Here is a 17,102-nt window from a genome sequence, read left to right as displayed (position 1 = left end):
AGTTATGTTTATTTAAAAAAAACGTTCTAATTAACTAGATAAGAACGTTTGGAGTGTGATTGTGTGCAGTTTACATTGTAGAACTTAGGGCCCTATCTTGCACCCAGCGCAACTGACTTTGTACATCGATGCATGTATCATTCCTATTTTGCACCCGACGCACAGCGGACTTTTCCCTCCACAGACGCACGTCGGTAAATTAGGGAATGATTTTGCGCTCCCGGGGGAGCGGTTCAGCGAAAATAGGAGGCGTGTTCCGGCGAAAACGTTCCCTGGTGCTATTATGCAGTTTCAGAAAACAATTCCGCCACAGACCAGGAAAAACCTAGTCTAAAGTCAGTGGTGTGTTATTCAGATGCTATTATCACAACGCGCATACACTTTTCTTATCTCATCTTCACAGACGCAGGCAGCAGTTCCCATTTTTGCAAACCATACATAATTACAAGGAAAAATATTACCCCACTAGGGAAATCATTGTGGTGTCCATGAAGATGTGGAAAGAATAGGCATAAATCTAGGTTACACATTTCCCCAAATTATTATATGCCTGTTTAACCAAAGCTAATTTGGGTGGGTTTATCCCATCCCCATACAATGTCGCTTCTCTGTCTTTTATGGCCCTGGCGAGAGCGTCGGTCTCCTCGGCTGTGAACCGCTCCTGGCGTGTTCCTGGCAAATCCGCCGTTAAAATAGCAATCCGCCATGGAACAAGCACGCCTGCTTTTAAAGGGAATGTGAGATGACACTCTGATTGGTTTATTGCACGTTACGCCCAAACCACACCTATGAGTAATGTAGCTACTTCAGACCGACCCATTTTAGATTTGCGTCGGGCGCAAGAATCATTTATCCCACCGATATAATACCAACAGTGCCTGAGATCCGCCCACAAAGTTAATTGCGTTTCGCGTTTGATACTTGCGTTTCAGATCGTTAAAATAGGGCCCTAAATGTTCAAGTATCAGCATCAAGTTATGTTTACCACAGACCTTATTTTACTCATCAATTTGAAAAATCCCATTATAAAACACAAGGGGCGAATTAGTCTTCCGGGTTTTGAAATCATCCCTGCACCACTCTATAACCTTGCATCACAAATAAGCAACTACATTTTAAATAGTGTTTGGAGAAATCGTAACATTTTGGCCAAGGAAATCTTTGGCCAGTCTCTACCTTAGATTGTTAGGGATGGGTATCTTAAGGAATTTAAGTTAGTCACCATGAAATCAAAATTCACAATTCTATTTTTTTTTACAGAATGTTTATTATAAATTAATTACCCAGGCACAATTTTTTTATTTTTTTTATTGTGCACTCGTAATCTTTAATCAAAAATGTTAACCTCCCCTCCCTCTCAAAACGACATCTGCTTCCTTCTTGACATGTCTTGCGGAGGGTAGGACTAAATATCCTCTCCACAACTGATTGCAAACTGGCATTCAGATCTGCCTCTATTTAGTTAGCAATGGCCAACCTTCTAAGATCCAATCAATTCCCGAGGACAAAATCATTCTAATAACAATTGTTATTTGGTTCCCAGCTCTATATATTTGCTGAGTAAATCAGTAATGCATTGTAAAAAGATTTCTCAAACTGCCAGCATTAAAACGCTGTGGCTGTCTTGCTCTTTTTGCAATCAGTATACAGCACTCTGCCTGCCAAGTAACATGAGACACTGTGTATGCTACCTGCTTCCGAGCAGAGCTACACAAACCTGTGACCAAAGCTTAACCTGCGGTCACACATAGGAAGTGGCCGCCACCCACCGGATATCCTCCTAACTCCCACGGCTAAATAAAGCCGTAGAGCAGAGCAGCTGATAGTGAGTGAGATGTTCGCCCTCTGCTGCTTCAGCATGTGTGATTATGACACTGCAGCTTGATCTGAGAGTCTCTTCCTTTCTCATTCAAGTGCACATTCTGCATTGTAGTTAGGAACTTCATGTCCTTTTACATACTATTGTGAAGGAGAGCAATGCTGTTTTTATATTAAACAAAGAGAGAAAAGGCAGTCACAGAAGAGGACAAGAGATTCCTTCCTAATGCTCATTTATATTTAGACATTACATTCTTACAAGGACAAGAATGAGGTCTGTCTTGACGACAGTGAATTTTACTCCTCCGGACAGCAATCTGAGATACAGGGCCTCCTTTTATTTCATCTGCCAAAGCTTGACTATATTTGGCCTAACTCAGAAGGCTTAAAAAGTGCCAAATTAAGAATAAAATACATAATACACCTCAATTGAAGCATAGACAAATAATAAGTTAATTGAGTTAAATTGGTTTTCATTTTCCCATGAAATAGTTCACACTCACTGAGTCTTTCATATCCACTCTGGCTGCTTTAACACATTCAGGAAGTTGCCGTAAAACAGTGACAAAACAAGGAAGCATGTACGAAAGCGGAAGTCATGAGTCAGCATTAGTCCTTAGACTGCTGTATCCCACCAGCTTTTTTACAGAGGAAGTGATTATCATTACATTGAGCTTTCGGTTTCTCATTAACACAGGGGTGAATGCTGTTTTTTTTAATCTACTCGCTGGTCAGTGAGCAGAGAGCTGGCTAATGTCAATATAAAGAGCAGGGGGTGTCCCAGACATCAAGACGAGGGCCTTCTAACACGGAACTGAGTTTAGATGTTACTGTTCCCGAGCAATTTGTTGCATTAATATAGAATTGAATTTATGTGTGGTCACAGAAGTGTATATAGGCTATTAACAACAGCTCATTCAGTCAGAATTTAAAATCGAACTCTCCTATTTGTAATAGCTTTGCTGTTTTGTACTTAAATGTTACATAATGTGAAGCTGTATTTGTACCGATCCTTGATTTGTCCACTTGCTTTGTATTATTTTATTTTTTGAGTCTATCAGTTTCCAAATAAAATTAATCAAATTAGTGTACATGGATTTACAAATTGTATACATTGGTCCCACATAAATCAATGAAGTTAAACAAGCATAGTTTGTTGCTTATTAATTTCAACATCACGGAATTAAGTCATTTTTTTAAGTGAGCCAATTAAGTAGCATCAAAGTTATCTTACTACCAAACTTTTGAACAGTAGTGTATGTTTATGTTAATATGATATACATTTATTCATACTGTGAAATTTGAGCTTTATCTTTTAATGTATATATGGGTCTTTCTACAGAAGTGGTGCAAAATGTATATTATATATGTTTATTTAAAAAGACAAATTACATATATTTAGTTTACAAAAATTAAGTGCATTTCTATAAGAGGCAATATAAAGAATTTATGTAACAACTAATACACATCTTTAAATATAGTGGTTTATATATTATTCTCTATGAGTGGCATGTGTCCCCTAGTCTAACCCTCAATACTGAAACAAATCATAATTTTCTTCTAGATTGATGAAATACTTGCCCAAACCATGTGACCAAGAAGACAAATTAAGCTGTCTTCCCACCCTGGATCACATGGTGCGTACATAATATTTAACATTTAAAAAAATTGCTGTAAAATCAGAAAATCTGCATGTGTTTTTAAAAACTGTCATTATCAAACTTGATATACTTACAAAAAACGAAATGTAATGTTGACATTCATTTCATAACTTTCATTTCGTGACTTTCAATGTTCAAGTCATTGATGTATGTATTTCACTCTTCTCACATTTTAAGATAAGGGCAAAATAAGGTTGAATTGTCAATACCAAAACAGCCAATACCGAAACAACTTGTTACTACCGAAACAACTGTTTCAGTATTTACATATTCGATTCAGTTGTAATATTCAATTGTTTATTTTATGTATAATAATTCATAACATTCACATTATATATATTTGACAATCAATTTACTAAGCTTAGCGTGCGACATCTCTCTGCTTCACAGTGAGGTCACCTGTAGCTTTTACTAATGGCGAATGCCTTTCACATCGTTTCCCCTGTTGTTTTCCATGCATTTGATTTTAGTATGTGGAATCCTATTCCAATAGTCGTAATTAAATGCTCAGGATACTAAAGCACAATACAGACATCAGCAGAAAAGCTTAGGCAGCCGGATAAGTGGGTGGGTTGTTGGCAGAGTGTGAGGGTGGGTGTAATGATATTAGTAGTGATTGGCTAATTTATGAGGCTGTTTAGTTATTCATGTTGAGTGTCGGCCATCCATCATAGCAGTGCTGAAGGAAGTCAAACTGCAGCGTTTATCTGCCAGACCAGAGAACCACGTCATGCTGTGGAAACCACCGCTGCTCAATAACTAGACACGCGGAACATGACATAGTTTCATAGTTGCAGGCTTTTAAGGGTTTTGCCCAGGAACTGTAGGTGGGCAAACAAACAAATTTAGACCGAAAATCCCCCAGCATCATGAGGATTTTGTGTTGTGAAGCTCCACCAACAGGAACTCCATCAGAGTGTTACGGCTCTCAAGGGACAGCAGCATTTATTTTCCCCCCTCCTGCTCATGTTTTTCACACGGTCTCCAATGTTCCCCATCCTTCAGGTGCATGTGTTTTTACTTACATTTCGTGTTTCAAGCAGAGCATCTCATGTCCAAACTGCAGCCATTTGAATGCTCTGAAAACATCAGACTCTCAGTTCACCGACTGTGTGATGCATATTTCTCACAGTATGGTGAGATTTGGCTGAAATCTCGAGGACCAATCTGATTGGCTGACTTCTACACTTTACTGGAGTGCCATCTGGAAACAAAGATGTTGACAAGTTCTGAGGAACCCTAGTTTTTTTTCCAGATGTATCTGGAACATCAAAAGTCTCCTAAAACTATAATTGGATGGAGAAGATTATGAGTTACTCATAAATACGTGTGGTCTTTTATATCTTGTTCTATGACAGAATCCATCTAGAAATGTAATACTCTGATCTGGTCTGTATTGTCATGACAGTGGCTTCTGGTTCATGTACATATGGCACTTGTTTTAATCAAATGCATTTGAAAAAAGAGACTCTTTAAATATTAATTTTCTGGACTTTGCAGAGGAGTTTCTGCATAACGCTTTAAGCCATTATATTACCCTGAAAACTTTTCAAAGCGTTGGATTATTTTCAACATTGATGAAGTTGTAACCTAGTTTCTATCACTGGGATGGTGTTCCATCAGCAGTGGGGTTTTCCATGTGAGCCAGAGGATATTATCTCTCATTCACATCCCCCATTTTCTCTCTCTCTCTCTCTCTCTCTCTCTCTCTCTCTCTCTCTCTCTCTCTCTCTCTCTCTCTCTCTCTCTCTCTCTCTCTCTCTCTCTCTCTCTCTCTCTCTCTCTCTCTCTCTCTCTCTCTCTCTCTCTCTCTCTCTCTCTCTCTCTCTCTCTCTCTCTCTCTCTCTCTCTCTCTCTCTCTTACCTCACATCCTGTGATTTGTTGGAGGGCTTAATCCAGGTTCTTAAATGAAACCTTGAGGGTCTCTATGGGATCAATTTGCAGGGATTTCTCCTCCCTGTTCTCCTCTGTTATTCCATCTTCCTCTTTCTTCCTTGATTTCTCCTATTCTGTCTTCGTTTTCTCTGTTGGCTGAATGCAGCATGTTTAGAGCCAGATGCATTCGGGCGTCAGTTTGATCTGTTGACGACCCACTCTCTGGTGGTTAGCCGATCAGTCTTGTCTTTAATCGGCCAATCAGTAGGGGGCTTTTGTTCTTAGGTCCAGTCTGCCACTTCCTGGCACCAGTGAAAGAGTAAATGTTCCTGTAAGTGAAAAAATATATAATCAAGATAGCTTCGAAAACTGGATTTGCATTGAGGTTTTTATATCAACTCCCTGAGGGATGTGATGTTTGATTTGCACTCTGTTAGACCTTGTCTTGCTCTGAAAAGGGAAATAATTTTTTTGCCTTTTAATGTGGTGCTTGAGAACAAGTGAGAGGGAGAGAGACAGACAGGAGGGTAATAGATGTCTCCGTAGGCTACTCTCACTTAAACAGGCAGAGCTCGCTGAAGGGAACCCGCGGGCCTGAATCTATTATTCACACACAGCTCTGCAGATCTTCTCTTTCAAACACATGCACACACTCACACAAGAGTGAGGAAATGAAAGCTGTCGGCTGTTAGCGCTCACAGTGCAAATGGACAGAGCAAAGGCCTTTTTGTAAAGACATGAATCTCCAGTGACTCTACAAAGACCTACTAGTAGACCCATTATGTGAGAAACAAGGGCAGATACAGTATCTGTATTGAGGTGAATGAGCTTAATGGGTAGAGTTGACTCTTGAACCGATAATGGTCTTGCTGAGTCCTGGGACTCTTAACAGCGGTTTTTAACTGAGGTTTTTTTTAAACTGCTGGATGTTGGCATCGAGAACCTGGACCTAAATCAGTATTCATTGGGATGTTTTTTCTACTTTTTATGCTCTAACCACTTGTGGTCCCTTTGGATTTCTATTCTTAAAAAACTCAACTTTTTATTAAATTTAAGTTTAAATATATTGAATAAATATTATATTTTATTACATGGCTTGGCTGAATTCCAATGTAGAATGCGGTCTGTTATTTCTTGATAACAAACCGCTGCGAAGTATAACACACCGTTGCCATGAAAAACAGTGCGTTGCTACGGACGCGGAACGGACTATTTTCTTTGGCGGAAGCAATACAATCGTTTTTAAATCAATAAACTCCTTTTTAAATCAATAATTCGTGTCAAATTATTTATTTATTTTGTAGGTAGCCATGTAATAAGCGGGACAATGTATAGAGAGGCGGTCGTTATAGCGAATAACAACCCCTTCAGGCTGATTCAAGACCCCTCCGCTTCGCGTCGGGGTCCTGTTCAGCCTGTCGGGATTGTTATTCGCTATAACGACCGCCTCTCTATACATTATCCCTTAATATATCTCCCCCCCCCCCCCCCCATTGCCACACTATAGTCAGTATTAATATGATGGGGTGAAACAGATTCCGCTACTCTGACAAATGATCTTCAGATTAATTTTCAGAAGTGACACACTCTTGCTTAAAAACACAGGAACAAATTTAGCTCAACAAGTTCAGGCAGAGTTTTACTGGAAATGCTAAATATAAAATGGTTGGTTTGAAATAACATCAAAACATTGTGTCTGTACACATACAGCCTGGTGGCAGTCCTGACTTTCCTTTATTCCTCTGTCATTTTCTGTCATTTAAATTTATTTGTGAAGTAAACTATTTTTTTTTTCATTCTTAATGCATATTTTGTTTGTCTTATTTTAGACTATTCATTTGTGAACATTATTTTGTTTAAAGTGTCTTAATTTAAGACGCGTTACAAATACACTTCTTTTTATTATTATTTTTTTATGAACTTTATTATTTTTATTACTTATTAAAATTATTTTTATATATCATTTTATGTATCATTTCACATTATGAGAGTAAAATTGAATTCACAATAAGGTGTACTGTAGTGTGTAATTTTTACACCATTGTCGACACAAATCAGAATTGTTTACGAACAGGTTTCCATAGCACTCCTGCCGCTGTTTTTTTGACAAATAGTATATATTCATTGGGAAGTCAACCAATGCATATTTTAAAAATGTAAATAATTTTTACAATAATATATAATACTATTTTAGGCAAGTATTTCAAACATTAAAAAAAAAAAAATACACACTTCTTTGGAAATGGCCACAACCGTGGAAGACTAGGACCAATGATAAGCTCATTTAACCCTAAAAAACCCATATTTTAATCCCATGATAATACATTTGTCTAGACTTTTCATTGGACATCATTGGTGTAGTCAGGGCCTCTTCCGTTTTGGTCACATGGCTGGTAATAATGACATCATTGAAGCTCTCCAATTGAAGTTTAATACCAGAGTCCAGGGTTGAAGGCTATAATTTTGCTTCTCTTTTTGACATGCAGTCAGTCCGGTCTAATTTAGGCCTGGGTACAGCTGTGTGCACTTCTAACCATACCCTGTTAAATCTGTTTGTGTCTGTCGCTAAACTAGTGTTTTTAAACGACAACAAAAACACCTGCTGCTGTTTTATTCAGTGATGTGCTGACAGCCATTACAGTGAGGGACTATGAAAAGGCCGCAGCATTTTACTGTGATGTTAAAAGACTATAAATGTGTTTTATGTCATGTTAAATGTTAATTATACTATTTTGCTTTCAATATCAGAATGATTTTTGTCTGCTGTTAAAACTTTACCATGATCAAGCTTTCAGTGTAACAAATGGCAGATTTACATGAAGGACTTAAAAAGACATTTTACCAAAGTCAAGCTGAGCAACCTTTTTTTGCTAGTGAGTGCATAATCAGAATTGGACAAGAGAGTGTTGTTAGTCACACTTAAGGGTTGGAGTTGGACAAAAAGAAAAAAAGCCTGTATGATGCCACACTGAGCAATGATGCTGTATGGAGTTGCACACAGCACACTGTTCAGCTTTTACAGACTCCAGGTCACATCACAGGACTGCTTATAAAGTGTGTGTGTCTGTGTGTGTGAGTGTGTACCTGAGATAAATGTGTTCACTGAAAACCATTTCGGTGGACAAACACAAATACATGCACAGACTTGGCCGTCTGCTGATATTTTATCGGCAGCTCTATTGGGGTAAACACTACGCAATGTTTGAAGAGGAAATCTTTAATCAAAGAGTAATTGTTTACATTTGGAGGTGGCTTGGCCTTCTGCCATTGGGTATGTGTGAATGATTGGTAATTTACTGTATGTGTGAGAGTGGATATAGTTGTTGAAGGAATAGTACAACATGAGGGTGTGTGTCGGCGCCGATGGCCTCGTGGTCAGCACGCCGACATGTAGCGCCGTTGCGCTCAGGCGACCCGAGTTCGAGTCCCGGCTCGTGGACCTTTCCCAATCCCGTCCCCCGTCTCTCTCCCACCTCGCTTCCTGTCAACTCTATACTGTCCTGTCACAATAAAAGGCAAAAATCACCAAAAAAACAATATACAAAAAAATTTAATAAAAACATGAGGTTGTGTAAATGATGAGTTGACAGAGTGATTTTCTTTTCCCCCAAGTTTTAGACCATTTGTGCTCCAAACATGAATAGAGGATGTGCTTTTACTTTTGTATGGGAGCTGAGTGTCAGATATGATTGTGATATTGATGGTGGAGATGAGTGGTGAGAGTGTCATACTGTGGTGAAACACTAAATTACATCATCCAGAAGAGTAAAAAAACAAACAAACAGGCGACCACTAGTTGCTTTAAAGGTCCCATGACATGCTATTTTTTGTAGGCTTTAATATAGGCCTTAGTGGTCCCTAGTACTGTATCTGAAATCTCTTTTCAAAAATTCAGTCTCAGTGCAGAATTATAGCCACTACAAGCCAGTCCCAGAATGAGCTTCCTTCAGACAGGCCGTTTCGGTGTCTGTAGCTTTAAATACTAATAAGGAGGAGAAAGGCGGCGCAAGGTGGAGGGTGGGTGTGGCCTTGACCATTTGCGGCAACGGTAGACCATGCATGTTTACATTGGATATATTGCAATGGCACGGAGACACGCAGTCGTTCAAGCATTTCAGTTTGACCCAGAATCTGATCCAGATGGAGAAGCAACGGATGAAGAAGTTGCAACTCAGCGGCTCCAGCAGGACGTTTCCGAATGGTTAGTTTATGTCTGGATACGGTACTTTATTCGGATGGTTTACAGTTATTATCATGTAGCTAACGCTAACCTACTGTTGCCTTTTCACGGGAGATCTGTAACATCTGTAATTTATCTTATTACAATTACATCATCAAGCTCTGCGATCTTGAAATGCGGATATCGCGCGCGCCGTATAACCAACAGGAAAACGGTTATCCAAATAACAAAGAAGTGTACAACACTCGCGTTGCAGTGTGTGTATTCACACACATAAACTGCATAGCTGCATAGCTAATGTGACAGCCACATTCTACGTGTAACAGTCAAGGCAAACATAAACAGTAAAGCAACACACTTATATATCGTTAGTTGACTTACTGTTCCGAGGTGTGTAGCTGAGCCAAAGAGAGTGATCCAGACTTTAGTTTCAGACGTTCAGCAAGCCCAGCTCTGTATTGACCCTTCGGTGTTCATTTGTACATCCAATTATTGAGCAATTGTTATGCTTCGCTCGCTCAAAAGCCATGATATCTCTCGTGAACAAACTAAAATCGCGCGCGCGCGTGCGTTCCTACTTCCTTCCTAGCTCATTTTCTCATGGGCGGAAAATATTCTCTGGGCGGGCAAAGCAGAGACAAGGGAGGTAACATTCCTCCTTATGACGTCACAAGGAGGAGATTCAAGATCAGCGCGATTGAGCGTCCATTTTCTCAAAGGCAGAGAAAGATAGCAAAAGCTCGATTTACACCGATTGAAATTTCTAGAAACTTGGGGACCATATACAGGCTAGGGGAACTCATATTAATGTTAAAAAACCTCAGAAAGTGAAAATTTCATGTCATGGGACCTTTAAGATAAAGTTGTCATTTGTCATATGTTGCTCACAATGCTGGAGTTTCTATTTAGTGCTTAAATCATGTTACATAATTAATATGTTTTTTTTTAATTGTGACAAGAGTCTTAAATTGACACCATATGTATACTTCAGGCATCTAAAAATATTTTTTTCTAAGTGTAATTATGAATATAAACACTGCAGTTCAAAAGTTAAGGGCAGAATAAAATAAAAAAAAGAATACTTTTATTCAGTAAGGACACATTTAACTTTTTTCTAATTTAAAACATAATCAAAACAGTAATCTATTTTAATGATAAAAGTTATATCAGTAGTGGAATCGGCCAATAGTTGTTTTTTAGTATTAGTATCGGCCCAAAAAATTTCTAGCGATGCATCCCTAGTTTCCACAAAAATATTAAGCAGCACAACTGTTTTCAACTGTGATGATAATAAGAATGTTTCTTTAGCACCAAATAAGCATAGTGGTATCTGAAAGATCATGTGACACTGAAGACTGAAGTAATGACTGCTGATAATTCAAATTTCATTGTAAAATAGAAAACGTTATTTTAAATTGTAATATTTCACAATATTACTGTTTTTTTTCTGTATTTCTGAATAAATGTAGCCTTGGTGAGCATAAATAACTTCTTTCTAAATCATTAAAAAATATCACCAACCACAAACTTTTGAACGGTAGCATATATGATGACTTTATTTTCCTTGTATGGAAAGCAATCATAGACTTTGCTGAAGACAACCACCCTTGCAAACGCAGCGGACTTATTCTGGCAAGAACTGAACGGACTTCGCCTGGTGGACAATAAAACAGGCCAGAAAATCTCATAGACTTGCATTACACCATACATGACAAGCACTGCTGACATTTTCTTCAGAAAATAAAAATCTGGTATGTTTTCACCATAAATTCTTGTTATAGAAGCAGAGTTCATGCACTGTATGTGAAATCCATTTGCAGAGTTCTTGTTGTTTTGTTATTTATGGCGGCTGCCAGCACTGCACAGTAGATATTTGGCCTCATCTCATTTGGCACATGAACTTCAGTTTAAGCTCTTTTTAAATGCTCTTATTATCACTTAGATGAACGATCAATGCAAGCCAATTTAATATGATTAATGAATTCGCACTGACACACCAACATCGTACTCTCACATTGCTCATTATACTAATCATTACAAAAACACAGGATGTCCCACTTTCTAAAACTTCACAAATAAAAGCCCTAAAGTTGATTTGTTTTATTTTAATACCATGTATTTGAGTCTCTTATACATTATTCAGAGACATAGAGAGCCACTTTGTGAAGCATTATGAATAATCAATAAGCAAACCTCAGTAATACATCATATAAAGAGATCATTTCTCCCTTGACTGTACAGCAGATTATAGTCATACAGACGGTAAAGAGCGATTTCATACGGACCTCCCGGTGAGGTCAACGGTGTCTGGGGGCTGAACGTTATTGACTGAGTGCTTCAGCATCTGCTTGTGTCCTTGTGTGGTGCTGACTCTATTTGACCCCTACACACACACACATCCAAGGTGAGGGATGTAAGCTTTGTGTTTTACCCTGATGGGACTCCAGGGCTCTTGTCTATCACACTGTTACACTCAGAACATTCATAATTTACAGCTGAAGATTTAAAGAGGCAGCGTGTTTACAGTGAAGGCTTGTTCCAAGTGTTTGTGGACTTTTCAGACCATGGTGTGCGAGAGCATGTTTGTGTACTTGCGTACATTAGGAAGCCCTGCTTCGAAATCAAAAGAAGGTGTTGGAACTGATTATCTCTGCTGTCTTAGATGCTCACAGAGGCTGAAGACATAGTTGTGCTGAATTAGCGTACAGGTGAATAAACTTTTCTCTTTCCACATCCCTTTTTTCCCCGTTTCATGAGGGAGTGTCTAACAAGGGTAGTCAGTGTGGATCAAGAATGTCAAGTGAATAATTTATTTCTTATTATTTATTTAGTCTCAAACAATCTTTTCTGTGTGCTGGACACATTATGTGGTTGAAAGGTCCTTTGCGGGGGTATTCATTTAATCCTTTTTCATAAATGGATAATTACAGGATCATGAAAAGACCAAATGTAAATGCCTCTGGTTGTTTAGGTCGCACAGTAAAGTTTACTCCTAACAAGTCTGTGACAGCATACGGAAGTCACACAGTCATGGATGAGATGCATAGAAAGAGTGGCCGCAAATCTCAAATACTAATTCCATATGATGTGGAAAATTTCACCGGCTGGCTTTAGCATCATCATAGAAGTGAACTATGTTTGCATATAGCATGGGAGTAGTAGATGAGATTTATATCTGGTTTGTGGAGACACATTTATGTAGTCGAGTGTAAATGGATTGTGCATATCCAATTGGACAGCTATCCGATCGATCTGAAGTGTAAATGGGCTTTAACTGTTTGTTTTGTGGTTGTTTCAGGTGAGCAGAGGGCTGTGGAAGGAGAAGAGGAGGATTGTGGCCCGTCTTGTGACAGAGACGCTGAAGATTCTTTGGGTATTTTTCTGAACATCATACAGAAGTTTATTGTGATATTAGTACGCTCCATGAAAGTCCCCATGAAATCAAAGTCGATCATTTGTATAATATATTGTTTTATAGATTATTGCAGTGTTTATTATAAAAAAATGTATCCATGCACATTATATTTTTTAAAATTGATTTGCCCTCTCACTCTTTAATCAAAAACATTACCTTCCCCTCCCCCTCACAACAACATCTCTTCTCTCAACACCAGTGCGAGGGTGGGGACAGTACTTCCTCCCCTCCTGCAACCTGTCCCTCACATGAGATCGCAGCATTTCTCAAACGACAACAATCCAGTCAAATCATGATGGACAAAATCCAAGTCTAACCTAAATTTTTTTCTTGTTCAAGAAGCTGTATATTAGGGATGCACCCAAATTTCGTTTTTTGGCAGAAAGTCCGAAAATATGAGCCGAGAATATATGCCGCCCCACCCCGCCCCGCCCCTCAGTGTTCAGCAATAGAGAGCCTAAGTCCCGCCCTCCGCTTCCGGCTCATGGGACCTTACTTCGGAAAAAATATGTATGGAAGTCAATGGCGAGAGATAACTTATCTTTTTATTCCGTCTGAACTGTGCCCTGAACTACACATATGATGTTTGTCAATTTAAAAGGTATTTATGAAAGTCAAGAAAGTTGCAGTTTGTCATAAAACAGTTTGTGTAGTTCAGGGTAACGTTTAGTTTTATGTGAAAATCGCTCAATGAACTACATCTCTCGTCTCGCACTATGTACGTCACAAGATCCGTTGCTCGTATGTGTGTATTCTGGCTCAAAACACTCAGGCATGACGGCGTTACGTTACGATTATAATGTAAGACTATAGAAAAAATGACAGACATTAGCTTCAGTAAAGTTAGCTTCATTCATTGAGAGAAAAGGTATGACGTCGCATGTGCGCCTTCTGGGTTTGTAGTCTTTCTAATTACGTATTTTCACAGTCTTATACCTCAGCAGTTTTACATCAAGCTGCGACTTTCTTGCCTTTAAAATGTATCTTTTAAATTGACATACATCATATGTGTAAATCAGGGCACAATTCAAACGAGATCAAAATATTTGTTGTCTCTCGCCATTGACTACCATACAATATTTTTCCGAACTAAGGTCCCATGGTGGTCGACCGGAAGGGGAGGGACTCAGGCTCTCTATTGGGTTTTACTCTTGCTCTACCCATTATCAGTGCGCGGTGTGGCGCTCCACTCAATATTCTGCTCGCATGCGTTTTTTGGATTAATTGCTAAGTTTCACCATTATTTCGGTACTCGTGCGCACAGCACAGCCACACAACTCGAAGGGCACACTCACAGAGAGGTGCATTTTAGATTCCTGTTTTGCAGCTTTTTGTGCTTGAACGGACACACACACAAAATTGTCAAAATACCAGTCTCTGCAAGTATTCTCGTTAACACAGTCGGTTATGTCTTAAGTGAACATAAAGAGTTGAGAAAGAAATCAGATGTGTATCATTATATTGGATCTGTGCATTCGGTCTTAAAGTGACAGCAGCCTATAAATACTTGCTGCTGAGTCATTAATATTAAAGGTCCCGTATTATGCCCCTTTTCACAAGATGTAAAATAAGTCTCTGATGTCCCTAGAGTGTGTATGCGAAGTTTCAGCTCAAAATACCCAACAGATAATTTTTTACAGCATGTTTAAATTGTCATTTTTTGGGGCTCAGAAAAACGTGCTGTTTTAGTGTGTGCCCTTTAAATGCAAATAAGCTGCTGCTGGACAACCCAGGGGGAGGAGCTTCATGAGCTCGCGCTCAGTCTCTCAGGACAATTTCATCTCACGGAATGATGATAATATCAGAAAGTCTCAGTAACAGTTATCATTTCGAGTCGGACAATAATGCCTACAGAGTCAGAGTGCTGTATAGAGATGAAACGGGTATAGTTTAGTAGTTTAATTACGGTTATTATAACGTATTTGTCATCTGCTTGTATGTATCCATTATTTATTAATAGCCTACAAGTCTGCTGTCTGAATGATGATCAAACATACGGATGAGTTTAATAAAGTTTATTGTACATCACACAAAAGATGAAGCGTCAGTTTTACTTCAGAAAATCACCGTAAGAGCTGAGTAAACACACTAAGTTATTAGAAGTGCGCAAGTACATAAACGAATTTCGGTAGAGTTGAGGGAGCATTCCTGTGGGCGGAGGTTAGCCAAAAAACGGTTTTAATGACGGAAAGGAAGTAGAGGGATGTAGTCCAAACGGGCAGTTCGATGTAGGCGACTTCTGTTAAATAAAATATCTCGCTTGGCATTGCACTTTGATTTTTATAATTTTACAGATATTATTTATACTCTAACAACAACATTACACACTAACTAAAGTTTGAAACATGGGATCACGAAGAACGGGACCTTTAATCAAACAACAAAACACAGCTTTAACAAAGTTTAATCTATATTTAATTTATACAGTGAACACTTAAGTGTTATTTTATTTAAATAAATGTTTCATTAAAATTATTGAATTTAATTAAAAAGTATCATATTAATACAATTATACAAAAATAAGCTGATTTGAAATAAGAAAAAAATATTTTTTTCAAAGCATTTTTTAAGAGCATCCAGAATTTTCATTTCGGTGCTTTCCTACTGTATATACGTCACAGTAGAGAAGAAAAGATTATTGCAATTTCTGTTTCTTGCCAACTTTAAAGGGGAAATGAAGCAGTGAATCAAGTTTACATGATTTACAAGATGGATTTCCACTATAATCAACAATTAAACATATAAAAGAAAAAAAGAAAAAACGTTATATCTTTCGCGGCCAGGGCGCCACCATTGTGCAGTATTCTAACATGTGACGTCACGGGGTTGGTTGGCTTTAATAAACCTGGCTGAATGTAGGAATATCCCGACATCAAACTGTCTACACCACGGTGTTTTGACCGCGAACAACTAACGTTAGGTATAGTCATTATTAGCTAACAGCTGTAAGCATGAACTAGCTAACGCTAACTTAGTGTTTAGCTAACTTAGTGAAGTTTATCAGTACCAGACAAAAAGACGACGTCTAACGTTATATGTTAACAAACTGCATATGGAAACATTGTTCACGATGTCTGCCATCATGTTCCTGTCTTTTGTCAACACCATGTAAGTTAGCATGTATTAATATATGCATTTGAGCCGATACGGCGTGGGAACCGAGCAGTGGTACGCCGTTATGTTGAACAGCCGGTGGTGGTTTGGGGCGAAGAGCGGGTTGGCAAGTTGCAACGCTACCTGGTGTCAGTGTGGCTGTTGTACTGCGATGCCCACCGTGTCAGAGTCCATCTGCTGTATATAACATATAACGTTAGACGTCGTTAGTTGTTCGCGGTCAAAACACCGTGGTGTAGACAGTTTGATGTCGGAATATTCCTATATTCAGCCAGGTTTATTAAAGCCAACCAACCCCGTGACGTCACATGTTAGAATACTGCACAATGGTGGCGCCCTGGCCGCGAAAGATATAACGTTTTTTCTTTTTTTCTTTTATATGTTTACATTTGTCATGTTTCTTATATAATTGTTGATTATAGTGGTAATCCATCTTGTAAATCATGTAAACTTGATTGACTGTTTCATTTCCCCTTTATGGTGCAGTCACATTTTAACAGGTGAAATAGTCATTTCAATAGGAATGCATGTGCATCCCCACACAGATTTTGCAATGTGTTTAAGATGGTCATACAGGTTGCTGGCGAAATGTCACCAAAAATTTCACTGTGATCGCACCTTTTAAACTTGGGTGTGATTTACTGACCATACGACTGGTAAAAGCTCACACTAGTGTCTAAACTCGGTCCTGGAGGGCCACTGTCCTACAGAGTTTAGCTCCAACTTGCCTCAACACACCTGCCTGGACGTTTTTAGTATGCCTAGTAAGACCTTTATTAGCTGGTTCAGGTGTTTAATCTAGGTTGGAGCAGGATTGGAACCCCTGGCTCACACAGTTAAAGTGTCATTGCCATTGCAGTTGTTGCTCTTTGGCTGCCAGATCGGTTTTATATTCCATTGTATAAAACAATCACTTGACCTTGTTTCCCAGAGTATTCTTATTCTCTTGTGGCACAGTGACACAGTTGATCTTTATTTAAGATGATATAGTTGAGGTCAGATTTGCAAGGACTGCTGTTACCACAGTCCTGCGCTGCA

The 17,102-nt window shown here is 38.7% G+C and overlaps 1 protein-coding gene across 2 annotated transcripts in view; it reads left to right on the top strand.

Annotated features, from left to right (window-relative positions):
• znf438 (zinc finger protein 438) overlaps positions 1-17,102 on the top strand; it is a 47,390-nt gene that overhangs the window by 18,179 nt on the left and 12,109 nt on the right. The window contains exon 2 of one of the 2 annotated variants that reach the window (XM_081393140.1): positions 12,834-12,908. The exons of the other annotated variant lie outside the window; for it this stretch is intronic. The gene's annotated coding sequence lies outside the window, so the exon portion shown is untranslated. The remainder of the gene's footprint in view (positions 1-12,833; positions 12,909-17,102) is intronic. 2 annotated transcript variants of the gene reach the window in all.

This window comes from Scardinius erythrophthalmus (genome assembly GCF_964197995.2).
Source record: "Scardinius erythrophthalmus genome assembly, chromosome: 18".
NCBI lineage: Eukaryota > Metazoa > Chordata > Actinopteri > Cypriniformes > Leuciscidae > Scardinius > Scardinius erythrophthalmus.
Note: the sequence above shows the minus strand (reverse complement) of the source record. Positions and strands in the feature narration are given on the sequence as shown.